Source organism: Lycorma delicatula, chromosome 12 (genome assembly GCF_047948215.1).
Source record: "Lycorma delicatula isolate Av1 chromosome 12, ASM4794821v1, whole genome shotgun sequence".
NCBI lineage: Eukaryota > Metazoa > Arthropoda > Insecta > Hemiptera > Fulgoridae > Lycorma > Lycorma delicatula.
Window position 1 is genome coordinate 2157518 of NC_134466.1, and position 16745 is coordinate 2174262.

General features: G+C 30.9%; 1 protein-coding gene across 1 annotated transcript in view; it reads left to right on the forward strand.

Moving 5' to 3' along the window:
- Nucleotides 1-538: 538 nt before the first annotated feature.
- The window catches only part of LOC142333398 (platelet-derived growth factor receptor alpha-like), a 59014-nt gene continuing 42807 nt past the window's right edge, over nt 539-16745 (forward strand). Inside the window, exon 1 of the transcript XR_012758587.1 lies at nt 539-674. The gene's annotated coding sequence lies outside the window, so the exon portion shown is untranslated. The remainder of the gene's footprint in view (nt 675-16745) is intronic.

A 16745-nucleotide genomic window follows, 5' to 3' on the forward strand; every position in this document is an offset into this window, starting at 1 on the left:
TACGGTAGTCGACTTGATATGAGGTAAATTTGGAAATAATAGTTTTATATCATAATCCCCATGTATTAAAAAAATATTCATTAATATTTTTTTATCATATGTATTAATAGAAATGATCCTGTTGTGTGTTTCTGATTGATTACTAATGAGAATACGGTCTAAGTTGTAAAATTGTGTTGAAACTAAAGTACTGAAAGTATGCGTGAGTGTAAATTATTTAAGGTAAATTAAATACTAGCTAAAAAGAAATAATTGAGAACCTTACTACCGTTTGGATTGCTTGGTTACGTTCCTTTGTTAACGTGTATATACGTTTTAAAATTTGGTTTCAATTATTTTTTATGATTATAAGTTATCAAATGTTTAAAAAAATTAATATTAAACTGTCGGTCGGTCGCTTGCTCTGAGAGAGCTGCCGTGTAGGAAGTTTAGATGGGGTGGTTATTTTCACGATTATTAACTCTGGCGGTTGAAGAAATTTGTTGGGGAAAAGACGGTTATCCAGTGGTGGGGAGAGACAGTGTGATTACGGGCGTGACATAATATGAAGCGTATGGATCCAGCGGCCATCTTGGGTTTATTGCGCAGTCTAGATTCTCATGTCTGTGGTCAGACTTAACTATTAATATTATATCTTATACGTTTATTTTAGATAACCCTCGTTGTTGGTCGGGGTAAGCATTTTTTATATATATTATTTTAATGTAGATTAAAATAAGTGTCATTATTTTTGTTTGCCTATTGTATCCAAACTTATCACGTACTGAATTTTAAAATACAATTTGCACTCTCCTATTTTTACAAAATAAATTAACTATTTCGTAAACGCAAACGTTTCTGACTTTGTTTTCTATTTATAATACCGGCGAAATAATATCTGAAAAATAAACAAACAGAAACAAATTACGCGACTGGTTATAAATTTTAGGCTAATTGAGCAATAAAATAATTAACCGAGGAAATAAATTAATAGAAAATAATACTTAAAACTTTATGATGAAGGATATTTTGTAAAAATTACTATAATTTCAAATATGAAACTTTACTTTATAATCTGTACTTTATATATCTTAAAAATTTTTGATTCACATCAATTTTATCCATTTTATGAAAAATAAATTGCATTACATTTTTCCACAGTCGGATGATTTTACAGAAGTAAACGGGCATTAATCGATAACACAGGAAATTTTTTGTAACTTCCATGTTGTGGGTACTGCTTGACCAAACTCATTAAGTTGTCTGTGTAATGTGAGGTTATTAGATATTCGTTATTTAAGTTGTCATGTTTTTTGAAAATTTATTTCATTCTTTATACAAAATTTTAAATTGTGTTTGACAATGGTTTCTCTCTAAGCATATCAGTTGGACATGACAGATAGCTTCTGTGTGTTGTGTTGGTCAAGTGTCAGTGAATGCTATTTTAAAACAATTTAAAGAAAACGATCGAATTTAAAACGATCGAACGAACGAATTTAAAGAAAACGGTTAATTTTCATCTCAAAGGAAAGGAAAATTTGTCAAAATTTTTATCTCCAATTGCAATGTGCTGATTTAACAGAAATAACAGGTAGCCTACTGACAAACCTACAAAGTTTATTTGAAACTTTAAATATCCTGTTCTCCAAGAAACCAAATTAGGATATATTCTTACGTTTGTTTGCTATTAAAAATTATTTCTATGTCGATGATCTAATTACCAGTTCAGATTACCCAAATGGAGTTATTCTATTAAAGAACGATATGTCCAAATTATTACAACAGTATGGTTTTTCACTTCACATGTGGTATTCTAACAATTGCAGTTTTTCTTTGTCTTATCATAATTCATCCATACTATCTAATCAAGAAGACAACATATGTACTCTTAAGAGTTCTAAGGAACAAAAAGTCAGATTCACTAAATTTCCAAATCACTCATTCTAACAATTTACAAATTTATACTAAAAGGAATACTCTTTCCATCACAGCAGGTGTCTGTGATCCTCTAGGACTCATTGGCCTTATTATTATAATCATACAAACAGTTTATGTAGTAATTATGACAACTCAAAGTTGACTGCCCAAACCATTAATACAGTGGCTTTCATTGTATAATCAATTACATCTAATAGTCATGTAAGATAAGTAGATCCATTAGGTTTAATAAAAATAGAAAAATTCATTCTATTAAATTACATGGATTTTCTGATGCCTGTATATGGTTGTTATATTTATATAACAATGGCTATGGTTGTTATATTTATATACACACTTATACTCCAACCATGTAATTACTAATTTACTGTTCTAAGTCAATGTTAGCCCCTTGTAACAAATCATATTACCCAGACTTGAACTCTTTGGTTGTTTACTATTTTCAAGTTTATTTGTGAAGGTTGTATAACTGCATTATACACTTTGATGAGATACACTTATACTCTGATTCAATCATAGCACTTTGTTGTATTCATGGACATTCTTCGAATTGGAAAGTATTTATAGGTAATAGTTTCTGACATTCAACAAAACACTTCATTAGGGGGTTAGGGGTAGCTTCGGTGTTATAATTTTGCTTAAGGGAGGAGATCCTTTTTTGAGTGTATTTTGTTTTATTAGTTGTTTATATTTGTAGTTTTAAGGTTCCTTTTAATATATTTAAAAAAAAAATTGATTTTTGTTTTAAAATTTGGCTTTAAATTTTTAACGCATGTAAATTTTTGTTAGGTTAAATATCCTTAATGGTTAATTTTTATTTTCAGTGTTAAGGATTTAATTATATTTTGGTTTTTATTTTTTTTATGATTTTTTTGTTTTTCATTATTTTAAGGTGATAAAAAGTTAATAGTATTTTATACTTTCTTATAATTTCAAGTTACATTGCTTTGAGCTTATTAACTTATAATTTATCTCATATCCTTGTGGACATGGGGTAAATAATAAAAAATGAGAAGTAAATTGTTGTTAAGATTTGTCCTGTAATAATATATGGTTCTTCAACTGGTCGTGCTCCGATTCATGTAAGTAGAATAAATGTATTTACTATAATTCAGAATATTATTTTATTTATCGGTTAGAATGATCTTGTTTGAAATTTTATTTTTATTGAGAATGATATTGATATAATAATTATAATTGATATTATTAGGGCTACTACTCCTCCTAATTTTCTAGGGATAGATTGTAGGATTGCGTATGCAAATAGGAAATATCATTCAGGTTGAATATGTGGAGGAGTTCTAAGTGGGTTTGCTGTAGATAATCCTACACTAAACCGATTCTTTACTTTTTACTTCATTATACCCTTCATTATATCAATAATAGTAATACTACATCTAATATTTCTACATGAATCCGGATCCTCTAACCCACTAGGTATAAAAAATAACATTGACAAAATCCCATTTCACCCATATTTCACAACCAAAGATATTTTAGGAATAGCAATAACAATAATAATTAATATAAATCCATTCCTCACTATAGATCCAGAGAATTTTACACCAGCAAACCCACTTAGAACTCCTCCCCATATTAATATCAATTAGCCCTAATTATAGCCCTAATAATATCAATTATAATTATTATATCAACTAACTTAAATTATATAACTAACTTGAAAATTAACTTGAAATTATAAGAAAGTATAAAATACTATTAACTTTTATCACCTTAAAATAATGAAAAACAAAAAAATCCTAAAAAAAATAAAAGCCAAAATATAATTTAAATTAACAGCTAAATAACTCCTTCAACATATATATATTTGTCATATCGAGGAAAGGAACCACGAACCCAAACAAAAAAATAAATAAGAAAAATAACCTTAACAAAAAAAAAATTTATACAATTGCCCCCCGAAAACAAGTAAAAAATCTCATAAACATTTTATTTCTATATTCAGATAAAAAAAATAAAGAAAATCTAAATGATCTATACTCAACATTAAACCCAGAAACCAATTCAGACTCACCCTCAGAAAAATCAAATGGAGAACGATTAGTCTCAGCCAAACTACAAGAAAGAAAAATTATAAATAGAGGAAAATAAAAAAAAATAAATCAAACATTCAACTGAAAATAACAAAAATAATTTAAATTAAAAGACTCACAATATAAGATAAAACAAAAAATAATCAAAAAAAAAAAAACAACTTCATAAGAAATACTCTGAGAAATTCTAGAATTAGAAGATCATCCAGCAATTGTAATAAAATAAACCCCCAACCAGAACAACAAAAAAAAAAGGCAAAAAGAAAACCCAACAAAATTAAAACTAAAAGGAAATATTAATCAAAAAATTAAAGATACAGAAAAATCCAAAATAGGTACAAAAAAATAAACTCATAAAAATTTAAAAAATAAACTAAAAAAAAAATTTAAAACCAATATAAAGATCTATAGGATCTTATCGTCCCTCTCCTAAATTTAAGCTTTTTAACTTAAAAATCCTCCTCTATGAATCATGAGACCTTGCCGTTGGTGAGGGGGCTTGAGTGCTCAGGGATACAGAGTAGCTGGACCGAAGGTGCAACCATATCGGAGAGGTATCTGTTGAGAGCCAGACTAAGGAGTGATTCCTGAAAGAGGGCAGCAGCTCTTTTAGTAGTTGTTAGGGGCGTGAGTCAGGACGACTTAAACGGCCGTATCAACATCACTCAGTCCTCTGAGTACTGCGCAGCTGAAAGCAATGGAAAACTACAGCTGCTTTTTTTCCAAGAAAATGTGGCTCTCTGCATTTTCACATAGCAATAATGGAGGCGCCTTCCTTGGTAAAATATTCCGGAGGTAAAATAGTCCCCCGTTCGGATCTCCGGGTGGGGACTACTAAGGAAGGGGTCACCAGAAAATTAAAAAATAACATTCTACGAGTCGGAGCGTGGAATGTTAGAAGCTTGAAAAAGGTTGGTAGGCTAGAAAATTTAAAAAGGGAAATGGGTAGGACAAATGTGGATATAGTAGGAATTAGTGAGGTTCGGTGGGAAGAGGAAGGCGACTTTTGGTCAGGTGATTTTAGATTAATTAACTCAGCGTCAAATAATGGGCAGGCAGGAGTAGGTTTCGTGATGAACAAGAAGATAGGGAGGAGAGTGGAGTATTTCAAAACGCATAGCGATAGAATCATTGTAATAAGGATAAAATCAAAACCTAAACCGACAACGATTGTTAACGTCTATATGCCTACAAGCGCCCATGATGATGATGAGGTAGAGTGTGTATACGAAGAGATTGATGAAGCAATTAAACACGTAAAAGGAGATGAAAATTTAATAATAGTTGGAGATTGGAATGCAAGCATTGGAAAAGGCAAGGAAGGAAATATAGTGGGTGAATACGGGCTGGGCAAAAGGAATGAAAGAGGGGACCGACTTATAGAATTTTGCACGAAGTATAATTTAGTAATTGCCAACACCCAATTTAAAAATCATAATAGAAGAATATACACTTGGAAAAAGCCAGGCGATACTGGAAGGTATCAGATAGATTATATCATGGTTAAGCAAAGATTTAGAAATCAACTCGTTGACTGCAAAACTTACCCTGGAGCAGACATTGATAGCGACCATAATTTGGTGATAATGAAATGTAGATTGGGGTTTAAAAACCTGAAAAAAGGTGTCAGATGAATCGGTGGAATTTAGAGAAGCTTGAGGAAGAGGAGGTAAAGAAGATTTTTGAGGAGGACATCGCAAGAGGTCTGAGTAAAAAAGATAAGGTAGAAAATGTAGAAGAAGAATGGGAGAATGTTAAAAAGGAAATTCTTAAATCAGCAGAAGCAAACTTAGGCTGAATAAAGAGAACCGGTAGAAAACCTTGGGTTTCAGACGATATATTACAGCTGATGGATGAACGTAGAAAATATAAGAATGGTAGTGATGAATAAAGTAAAAGGAACTATCGGAAATTAAGAAATGCTATAAACAGGAAGTGCAAACTGGTGAAAGAAGAGTGGATTAAAGAAAAGTGTTCAGAAGTGGAAAGAGAAATGAACATTGGTAAAATAGACGGAGCATACAGGAAAGTTAAGGAAAATTTTGGGGTACATAAATTAAAATCTAATAATGTGTTAAACAAAGATGGTACACCAATATATAATACGAAAGGTAAAGTCGATAGATGGGTGGAATATATTGAAGAGTTATACGGAGGAAATGAATTAGAAAATGGTTTTATAGAGGAAGAAGAGGAAGTTGAGGAGGATGAAATGGGAGAAACAATACTGAGATCTGAATTTAAGAGAGCATTAAAAGATTTAAATGGCAGAAAGGCTCCTGGAATAGACGGAATACCTGTAGAATTACTGCGCAGTGCAGGTGAGGAAGCGATTGATAGATTATACAAACTGGTGTGTAATATTTATGAAAAAGGGGAATTTCCGTCAGACTTCAAAAAAAGTGTTATAGTTATGATACCAAAGAAAGCAGGGGCAGATAAATGTGAAGAATATAGAACAATTAGTTTAACTAGTCATGCATCAAAAATCTTAACTAGAATTTTATACAGAAGAATTGAGAGGAGAGTGGAAGAAGTGTTAGGAGAAGACCAATTTGGTTTCAGGAAAAGTATAGGGACAAGGGAAGCAATTTTAGGCCTCAGATTAATAGTAGAAGGAAGATTAAAGAAAAACAAACCAACATACTTGGCGTTTATAGACCTAGAAAAGGCTTTTGATAACGTAGACTGGAATAAAATGTTCAGCATTTTAAAAAAATTAGGGTTCAAATACAGAGATAGAAGAACAATTGCTAACATGTACAGGAACCAAACAGCAACAATAACAATTGAAGAACATAAGAAAGATGCCCTAATAAGAAAGGGAGTCCGACAAGGATGTTCCCTATATCCGTTACTTTTTAATCTTTACATGGAACTAGCAGTTAATGATGTTAAAGAACAATTTAGATTCGGAGTAACAGTACAAGGTGAAAAGATAAAGATGCTACGATTTGCTGATGATATAGTAATTCTAGCCGAGAGTAAAAAGGATTTAGAAGAAACAATGAACGGCATAGATGAAGTCCTACGCAAGAACTGTCGCATGAAAATAAACAAGAACAAAACAAAAGTAATGAAATGTAGTAGAAATAACAAAGATGGACCGCTGAATGTGAAAATAGGAGGAGAAAAGATTACGGAGGTAGAAGAATTTTGTTATTTGGGAAGTAAAATTACTAAAGATGGACGAAGCAGGAGCGATATAAAATGCAGAATAGCACAAGCTAAACGAGCCTTCAGTAAGAAATATAATTTGTTTACATCAAAAATGAATTTAAATGTCAGGAAAAGATTTTTGAAAGTGTATGTTTGGAGTGTCGCTTTATATGGAAGTGAAACTTGGACAATCGGAGTATCTGAGAAGAAAAGATTAGAAGCTTTTGAAATGTGGTGCTATAGGAGAATGTTAAAAATCAGATGGGTGGATAAAGTGACAAATGAAGAGGTATTGCGGCAAATAGATGAAGAAAGAAGCATTTGGAAAAATATAATTAAAAGAAGAGACAGACTTATAGGCCACATACTAAGGCATCCTGGAATAGTCGCCTTAATATTGGAAGGACAGGTAGAAGGGAAAAATTGTGTAGGCAGGCCACGTTTGGAGTATGTAAAACAAATTGTTGGGGATGTAGGATGTAGAGGGTATACTGAAATGAAACGACTAGCACTAGATAGGGAATCTTGGAGAGCTGCATCAAACCAGTCAAATGACTGAAGACAAAAAAAAAAAAAAAACTTAAAAATAAAATTCAAACTAAATTTTAAAAATAAAGTATAATTTTCGTCAAACTCTTCATTCCAGACCTCAATTAAAAGACTAATTATTATGCTACCTTAGCACAGTCAAAATACTGCGGCTATTTAAATCATTGAGCAGGCCAAACCTTAAATAAATCACAAAAGGACATGTTTTTGATAAACAGGCGAAATTATTTTTGAGATAAGTCGTAACTTTGTTACGACTTATCTCAATTTATGAGAGTGGCGGACAATATGTACATAATTAAGAGCAAAATTCAAAAAATTAATTTAAAAAAATTACTATTAAATCCAAATTCAAATTTAATCAAATTAAAAAATCAAAAACAAAAATTAATGTAACCCATAATAACCTCTTTATAACTGCATCTTGACCTAACATAAATCTTTAAAATGAAAAGAAAATAAATTTTCATTACACTCAACGACAGAGATATACAAGAAAAAAAAGGTACAAAAAATCATGGAATATCATTAAATTACAGGTTCCTCTAAAAAGATTTAAAAACCGCCAGATCTATTAAATTTCAATTATAAAAAATAAACTACCTTAGAAAAAAATTACTAATTAAGAATAACAGGGTATCTAATCCTGGTTTAAATTCAAATTTACATAGAAAAAAAAATTTATTATATAAATTTCACCTAAATATAAAATATTAAAACTAAATAAGACTAAATTCTAAAAAAATTAACTTGAACCTGAGGAATAACCGCAAATGCTGGGACAACATTTTTTGGTTCTAAAAAATATAACTTAAATTAAAAAATTAAATTAAAAAACCTTAACACTGAAAATAAAAATTAACCATTAAGGATATTTAACCTAACAAAACTTTACATGCGTTATAAATTTAAAGCCAAATTTTAAAACAAAAATCAAATTTTTTTTAAAACTATATTTAAAGGGGACCTTAACTACAAAATTTTAAACAACAAATTAAACAAATTACATTCAAAAAAGGATCTCCTCCCTTGTGCAAATACAACTTCAAGCTACCCCTAACTGAAGTTAAATAAATTATAGCTTAAACCAGTCAATAAAATCAAAAGCTAATAATTTAAGAAAAAGAAATATTAAATAAAGCTACCCCTAACATTATCTAATTTAAATAAAAAAACAGTAGTTAAAATAAATATAAGTAAACTTAAAAGTTGATATCTAAAAGCCACACAAATATAAGATAAAGCTACCCCTAACATTATCTAATTTAAATAAAAAAACAGTAGTTAAAATAAATAAAAGTAAACTTAAAAGTTGATATCTAAAAGCCACACAAATATAAGATAAAGCTACCCCTAACATTATCATAATTTTCTATAAAAAAAAACAATGGTTCAAAATATATAAAAGTAAACTTAAACAACAATAATCTTAGCATCATAAATAACAATAGTATAATAATAAATTTGTTCTTAAAGAACCAAAATAAGTACTTAAATAAAACATATGTAATTATTTTACCAAACTAAACCTTAAGATAAGAATTAAACCATGAGGTTTTTTTTTTTTTTTAATAATTATATATTTTTAAATACACTTATTATAATATAATTATATTCCTTAGGATTTTTAAACTTTTTAAAAAACCAACTTTTTTAAAACCCAACCACCAAAGAACACCGGTATCCAAGATCTAGTATTCAAATCTGACTTTACTTGGATTTGAACGCTGGAACTCTCACTTCCAAATCAGTTGATATGGGAAGACGCGTACACCACGAGACCGACCAGATTGGGTGCAAATGCCACACCTTGTATCAATATAACCTAACCGAACATAACTTACGTAAGCTACCCTCTTATAACTAATGTTAAATACATATTTTATGAATACCTTCTTATAACTAATGTTAAATACATATTTTATGAATGTTGTATGGAGAATATGTAAAATGATCGGTATACTTAATAAATCGCTATATGTTTGTTAAATTCTTCAACAATGGAGGCGATTATACGTATTAATAGTTTATATACGTACGTGCAGGTGACAGAGCAACATTTCCGTACGCCCGTTTTAATTTTGAAAAGGTTTCAGTAGCAGTCTCACAGAGTTTAACACAAAACTTAATTGCACAACGGTTGCTCATAATTAGTATCACTCATTTTTGTAACGCACAAGAAAAACTCATTTCACGAAAAGTTTGTTAACAACTCATATACTGCAGCAATACACTAGAATTATTAATACCTAATATAAATCAGCTGTTCATATAACCATATGTTTGTTTATGTAACTTTGCAGTGTTGTCACTTTGGCTGCAAAAAAAAAAAACTAGTGTCTACTTTATTTAGAGACCAGTAAATAAAATATTTTTATAAAAACAAAAACTTATTCATTATTTCTTTTGAATTAAGCCCATTTTTATTATCAATTCTAGTTTTCACGTTTGCGACTACAATCTTTCCAGATTTAGAATTTGAAATCTAGACAATGAAAACTGATTTATTCCTTTATTATATAAAAATTTCATTTAATAATATAACCTTATAAACCTGCTTACGTCTTAAATATTTTATTATTTTCCATAAAACACACAAAAGTGTTGAATCGTAGATAAAGTTGCAATTTATTGGAAGTAAAATGACAGTGTTGAATCTTAGATAAAGTTTCATTTTATCGGAGGCTATATGATTAGCGAATCAGATTTTGAAGAAAGAAAAGATTTTATATTGATTTTTAAATTATTAGATCAACTCACTATTACTTATACTAAAGTATAATGTATAAAAAGTACTAAACAGAAAAACACAACTTAAACATGTAACCAAAATACAGTAAGGCTTTTCACTTTATTTATTATTTTTGTTCAACAAAGTAGAGTAAAGAATTTAACACATGTGCTAAATTGCTACATATTTACATACACTTCTATAGACTTGTGGCTATTTGGTAAATATTAAAAACTTGTAGACTCTACATGACTTGCTTGTACAGCTATTAAATTACATATACATATTTTTTACTGAGCTTCATTTAAATTTATTACATTTGAAAGTGAGATACGATCCTCCAATTCTTTAATAAAGTTGACAGTTACACAATTCCATTGTGGTGGACACCACATTGCATCACATTTTTTTGTGGTGTTTATATCAGCATTTTATATTAGTTTATACATTAATTTTGTTTCACGTCGCTGAAGTGGTTACGTGGTGTAAGACAGAATGCAATTAAATGTAACTATTGCCATTTAAGATTTTTATGTTGAGGTAGGTGTAGCGGAAAGGATGGATTCCACCTGTTTGAAAATAATTTTAAAAAGGTTCCCCTCGAGAATGTTGTACATGTCTGCAAATAAAAATACTATTATATAATTGTTTTAATATATAAATTATTTTATATTATATAAAATGTGAATACTGTGAATATAACAATGTGAAAACATAAAACATTATTTTGGATGTCATAACCTGATAAGTTAAAATAAAGTGAAAGAAGTAGTTTGATGTAATACTTTAGATATAATTACATAACTTCAAATAAACATGCTCCTTGTCTCAACAGCTGCAAATTCATTGATTAGTTTCTCAAATTTATGCTATTGTCGGTAACCTCCCGTTTCACACTCAGCAAAGCCAAGGCTGAAAACTTTTCTGTCCCGCTGATGATCTCAGGTAACCGGGATAAGTTTTAACTTTAACCTTTCGCAACTGGCACTGGATGTTGTAACAGTCAGTAAGATCTGAAGACCGGCTTCCAGAAATGGAAATACATCATCCCCAAACTACACGATGAAGTGTAGCAGGTCTGCTGGTGTCGAAATCTTAACATCAGCCCTTGTGTTGAGTAGCATTCACCAGTCCATTATTTCACTGAACATCTCCAAGCCATCCAATCTTCCCGTAAAAATGCTTCAAGCTACTTTCATTAGTTGCGTACATTTGTATGTAAAAGAAAGTCAAAACTGATTTCAGTTTTTTCAAGCTGATGATCAATTCTTCTTCCATAAGTTTTTGTCAAGCATACTTTTCATCATTCATAGCATTTCATTATCTATTGTTAGCCTTATATCCTCTTTTGTTTCTCCAGCCATTTTCTTCTTCCTTTGTTGTTTCTAAACTTGAAGATCACGAGTACTGCACAGTTCCTTTGCTTCTCAAGAGAATTCTTGCATATGGCATCACTGTTTACTAGGAAATGCTCTTGTAAAGCCTGAATATCTTGAGCAGTATTATGGAAATTCTTTGTGTCATCCTGAAGCCATTTCTAAAATCGGTCAATCTTGACAAGTATAGCACTTCAAAACTGAAAAAGGACCAGAAACTCAAAGTTAACATGTGATGTAAAACTGAATCGCAACACTTGTTGTATCTGAATTGTCATTCTGATTGTCTGTTATATTTTCCATTAGTTCTACCAAGTGTTGTCAATTTAACAGCTTCTTCACTCACTTACCAAGAGCAGTTTTCAGTCTCTCTGATCGAACAGCTGACCACGAAAAATAAACGTACATAGCTTGCACAGTACTGAAAAATATCATACCTTTACCTCAAGACTTATGAGTTTGAATGAATACTAAGAAAGACTCCTTCATAACTACAGTTTTTCCTTAAAGTTTATCTAATGATCTTTGACAGTTCTTGGTGAGCAGTGTCATGTGTTGAATCAATCAAATATTATTCTGTAGTATTTGGTTCTGTGGTTGTCATACACAAGTTTTTCCCCAACTGAAGATGCTAAAAGCTGGATGAATTCATTTTGTATTTCTGGTGAAAGGTATGTATTTGATACTAAATTTTGCTCTACGTATAAAAGGTCATGGTCAAACTCTTCAACAAGCTTCAGAAGTTCTATAAAATTTCCAGTGTTTCTGTCACTCCTGTTTTTCAGTTTCAGTGATAGTTTGTTTTTATGCAGTCTCTTATGGCCAAATTTTGTTTGGCTAAATATTCTATGCAGGGTTACACCTTTTAAATAGTTGTCAACATTTCTCTTTATCTTTAACAATGTGATTTTGAAGCTGTGCAACTATTAAACTTTTTTTTATCAGTCTTATTTTCACGTTGTGAAAGAATTGAGAATTCTCATGTTCAATAATTTTGTCTGGTTTTTCAATTATTTAAACCATTTTCTGTTTCCAGAGAACAATTACTGACTGCATCTTTTGATGGGAAAAGCAGATACAAAAAACAAAATGCTGCACCCTTCACAGAGGAATGTACCAATGAAAATCAACTCACCGTACCTCCTTTTTGTATTTTTTTTGTAAATCATGACAAAGTCACTGATTTGTGTAAAAGGCCCAGCACTATTCTGAAAATAAATTTACCCTCTTTGTACTATTTCTCTGACATGATTGCTTTTCCTGATGCCTGGTTAAACTTCATATATCCAATATTTTGAAGGTGAATCACATCATCTACAATTTTAGTATATTTTGGCTTGTCTTGTTGAACTGGATCAGGTAAATCATCATCCAAATCTTCTGATGAACCTTGGTATTCTGTTTTATTTAAATCTGGCTGTTTTGAATCAATCTCGTTACTCTACCTCTCTCTTCCAAGGCTTTTATTAGAGCAAGATATGTGTTTCTCATTACATCCCCTATTGATTTTGAGGTCAATAATTAAGAATTTTTTCCTCTTTTTCAAAAGCTGTCAGAACTTTGCTTGAAGTCACATATTCTTTGTCTTGGGTTCCTTTTGCTCTCAACTTGATTTTTTCTGTTGTGCTCATTTCATTTTATTGAATATCTGTAAAAAATAGAAATATAAAATTAATAACCGATCAAGTAAAATTGTGATTCACTTTGGAACTTAATTATTGTTATTCATTATGTTTTTAACAAGTATAATTTGAAATTTGTTCCATATGTTAACCTATGAATGGACAAACACTAATTTCAAAATGAAACTGCAAGTGCATTTAAGCAGGGAAAATATTCCATTCTGAAGTTATGTAACATTGATTTGACATCCCCAGATGCTGCCCTCAGTGACAGATGTCCACTCTTACCGGTTTAGTGTAGTAGTTAAAGTATTAGGTTACAGAAAAACTGGTGTTGTAATCAATTCCTGGCAAAGATTAAATTTCTTTTCACCTCACATTTTATCATCGCATATCTTGTTAAATTCATGTGTAACATATCCCCAAGTACAACAAGCTAAAATAAAAAATGGCATACTTACTGTTATCTTTATTTTGATTTTATTTGGCACTTGATAATCTATAATCCAGAAATAAGTAAATTGTTGAGCGGCATCGTTTCTCCAAAAACAGTATATTGTTTTCACAAATATCATGTATGGCACTAATCATCCTTGCAAACTACTTCAAGCTGTACCTGTTTAGACAATAAAGCAAGAAAAAATTTTTCAGAAGTGTTTTTAAAGTAAGAAATAGTTCTGAAGGACAAGATTCTTATCGATGCTTTGTTTCCTGTATTGCTGGAGCAAAGAAATGATTAATATAGAGTGGGAAATCACCATACCTTGATAGGACTTATGAAACGTGTCGATGTACCATAGTGAAATTTTATTTTGGCTCTTGAACCAGGAATTATGTTAAAAATATGGTGTACGGATAAATTTGTTAAGACTGTTGAAACGATGCATACAAAATGCAAAAATAAAACTATGGACTTTTTTACCCAAGTAGGTTACTAAATAAGCATTCATTTGAAAAGGACTTGACTGAAACATTAAGAGGGTAATTTAAATGATTTATCAAACCATGCTCCATAAAATTAATTCAAAATGCTCGTGTGCTTGCAAACCGTAGGCCGCCAGTTATGATAAAAAATTGGCCGAATCCAACTGATGGTACCCACATTCAGCATAAAAAGCAAATATTGGAACCACACATAAAGAAATAAAAATTGAGGTACGCTTACATAGCACCTCAATAGTCTGGTTCAGGTAGAGCGGCAAGTGAAAACCAAGAATGCTTATCTGTTTGACAGATTTACCTAACTGCCACCATAAGATATAAGTAAACAAACTTATTTAACAATATTAAAAATAATGAAAAAATTGATATTACGAGTATAAGATTAAAAATCCATAAAAATGGGTTTTTAATCTTATACCTTAATAAGGTTTTTCAATGAGATTGTACAGTCGATAAGAACCCGCAGCATTATTTTTATTTTGAAGGCCAATCTGTAACAATCTCTGGTCGATCACTTTTCCCCACTAAAAATAATGAAAAGTTGTTAAAATATTATTTAAGCATATGCTAATTTAGTTTTTATACAACTGCTCAAAATGGATTGTAATGTATTTAGGGTGTTTGAGTATATATGCTTGTTCCACCATAGCAGCTCAATGGCTGAACCGATTTAGATGGATGACCCTGTGTTGGAATCCTTACATTACCAGGAGTTGTGTAGGCTACAAAAAAAAAAGTCAATAAATAAATATATATATATATATATACATACATAGTAATATTCTAAGTAAATATAAATATTAGTTTGGTACAGCTGAATAAATTTATACATATTACATGACTGCCCAGAAGAATTAAAATGTTTTTAGGGTGTACGCATGTATGTATGTTTATATCAGTGTAGCAGTTTTTAACGGGTGAACTGATTTAGATGTATGACAGCGCATTAAAATTCTTATGTTACTGGGAGTGTCATAGGCTATATAAGTAAATAAATAAATATATATATATATATACATGTTTAAATAAATAAAAAAAATTTCAAATTTTTATTTTTTTTTATCTAACCAAGAATATATATAAACATATGAGTGTTTTTTAATATATATATACACAAACATATTTATTTATATAACCTATGACACTCTGTAATGTAAGGAATCCAACTCGGGTTCTAATATGTAAATTGGTTCAGCCGTTGAGCTGCTACAATAGAAAAACCATACTTACATACACCGTAAATACATTACACCCCTTTTTGGGCAGTTGTGTAAGAAATTATACAGTACCCAAAATTGTCACCCGCACGGCTAACGGGCTAAGAATGTGCTCATTTTAAAATCAAATACAAATTACAAAACCGGTCCTCAGAAGTCACCGATTTCGACCGCTGACTGGCGAACTCTATTAAGGACGATTCGAATAAAACAAATACTTATACGCTACTGTGTATACGCTACAAATACTTATACTTATACGCTACTGTGCAAATTGATTGCGAAATGAACAGAGACGAAATAATCAAAGCGATTTTGCAATCTTTCACGATGCAGCAAAATAATTACATCGAACGAAATGAACAATGTCATTTCCAAGATATAGGCAACAGGAAGGTTATACTACGGGCATTTTAAACAAGGTAGCGATCGATTTGGGCAGAATCACGCGGTCGCCAGTGTACGGCAAATGCTGCAACCGCCATTGCATATGTGTGGGTAGGAATGGTTGAACTGAGCCTGTACAAGAACCCACTGGGTTGGTCTAGTGGTGAACGCGTCTTCCCAAAACAGCTGATTTGGAAGTCGAGAGTTCCAGCGTTTAAGTCCTAGTAAAGCCAGCTATTTTTACACGGATTTGAATACTAGATCGTGGATACCGGTGTTCTTTGGTGGTTGGGTTTCAATTAACCACACATCTCAGGAATGGTCGAACTGAGAATGTACAAGATTACACTTCATTTACACTCATACATATCATCCTCTGAAGAATTATTTAAACGGTAGTTACCGGAGGCTAAACAGGAATGAGAAAGAGCCTGTACAGTTCATTTAGTTCATTTACACTCATACATATACCATCATCTGAAATTATCTGATACGTAATATTACCGGAGGCTAAACAGGAAAAAGAACGAAAGTCATATTGATATACTGCCTTCACGGATTTATTGGCAAAGGTCGGAAATTTAGGAGCTCTGGAATTGTACTTTTCATTTTCGTGTAATGATCTGCTCTGGCCGGGACATTTTTTTTGGCAGTCGAGTTTTTTTAACATTTAACAGATATAAAATTTCTGTTATAAAGTCTTTCAGATATAAAGTCTTCTGTGAGTATATTTCCACACATTTATACAATACCGGTAAGTCGGCTAAAAATTTTTTTCATTTCTTTTTATT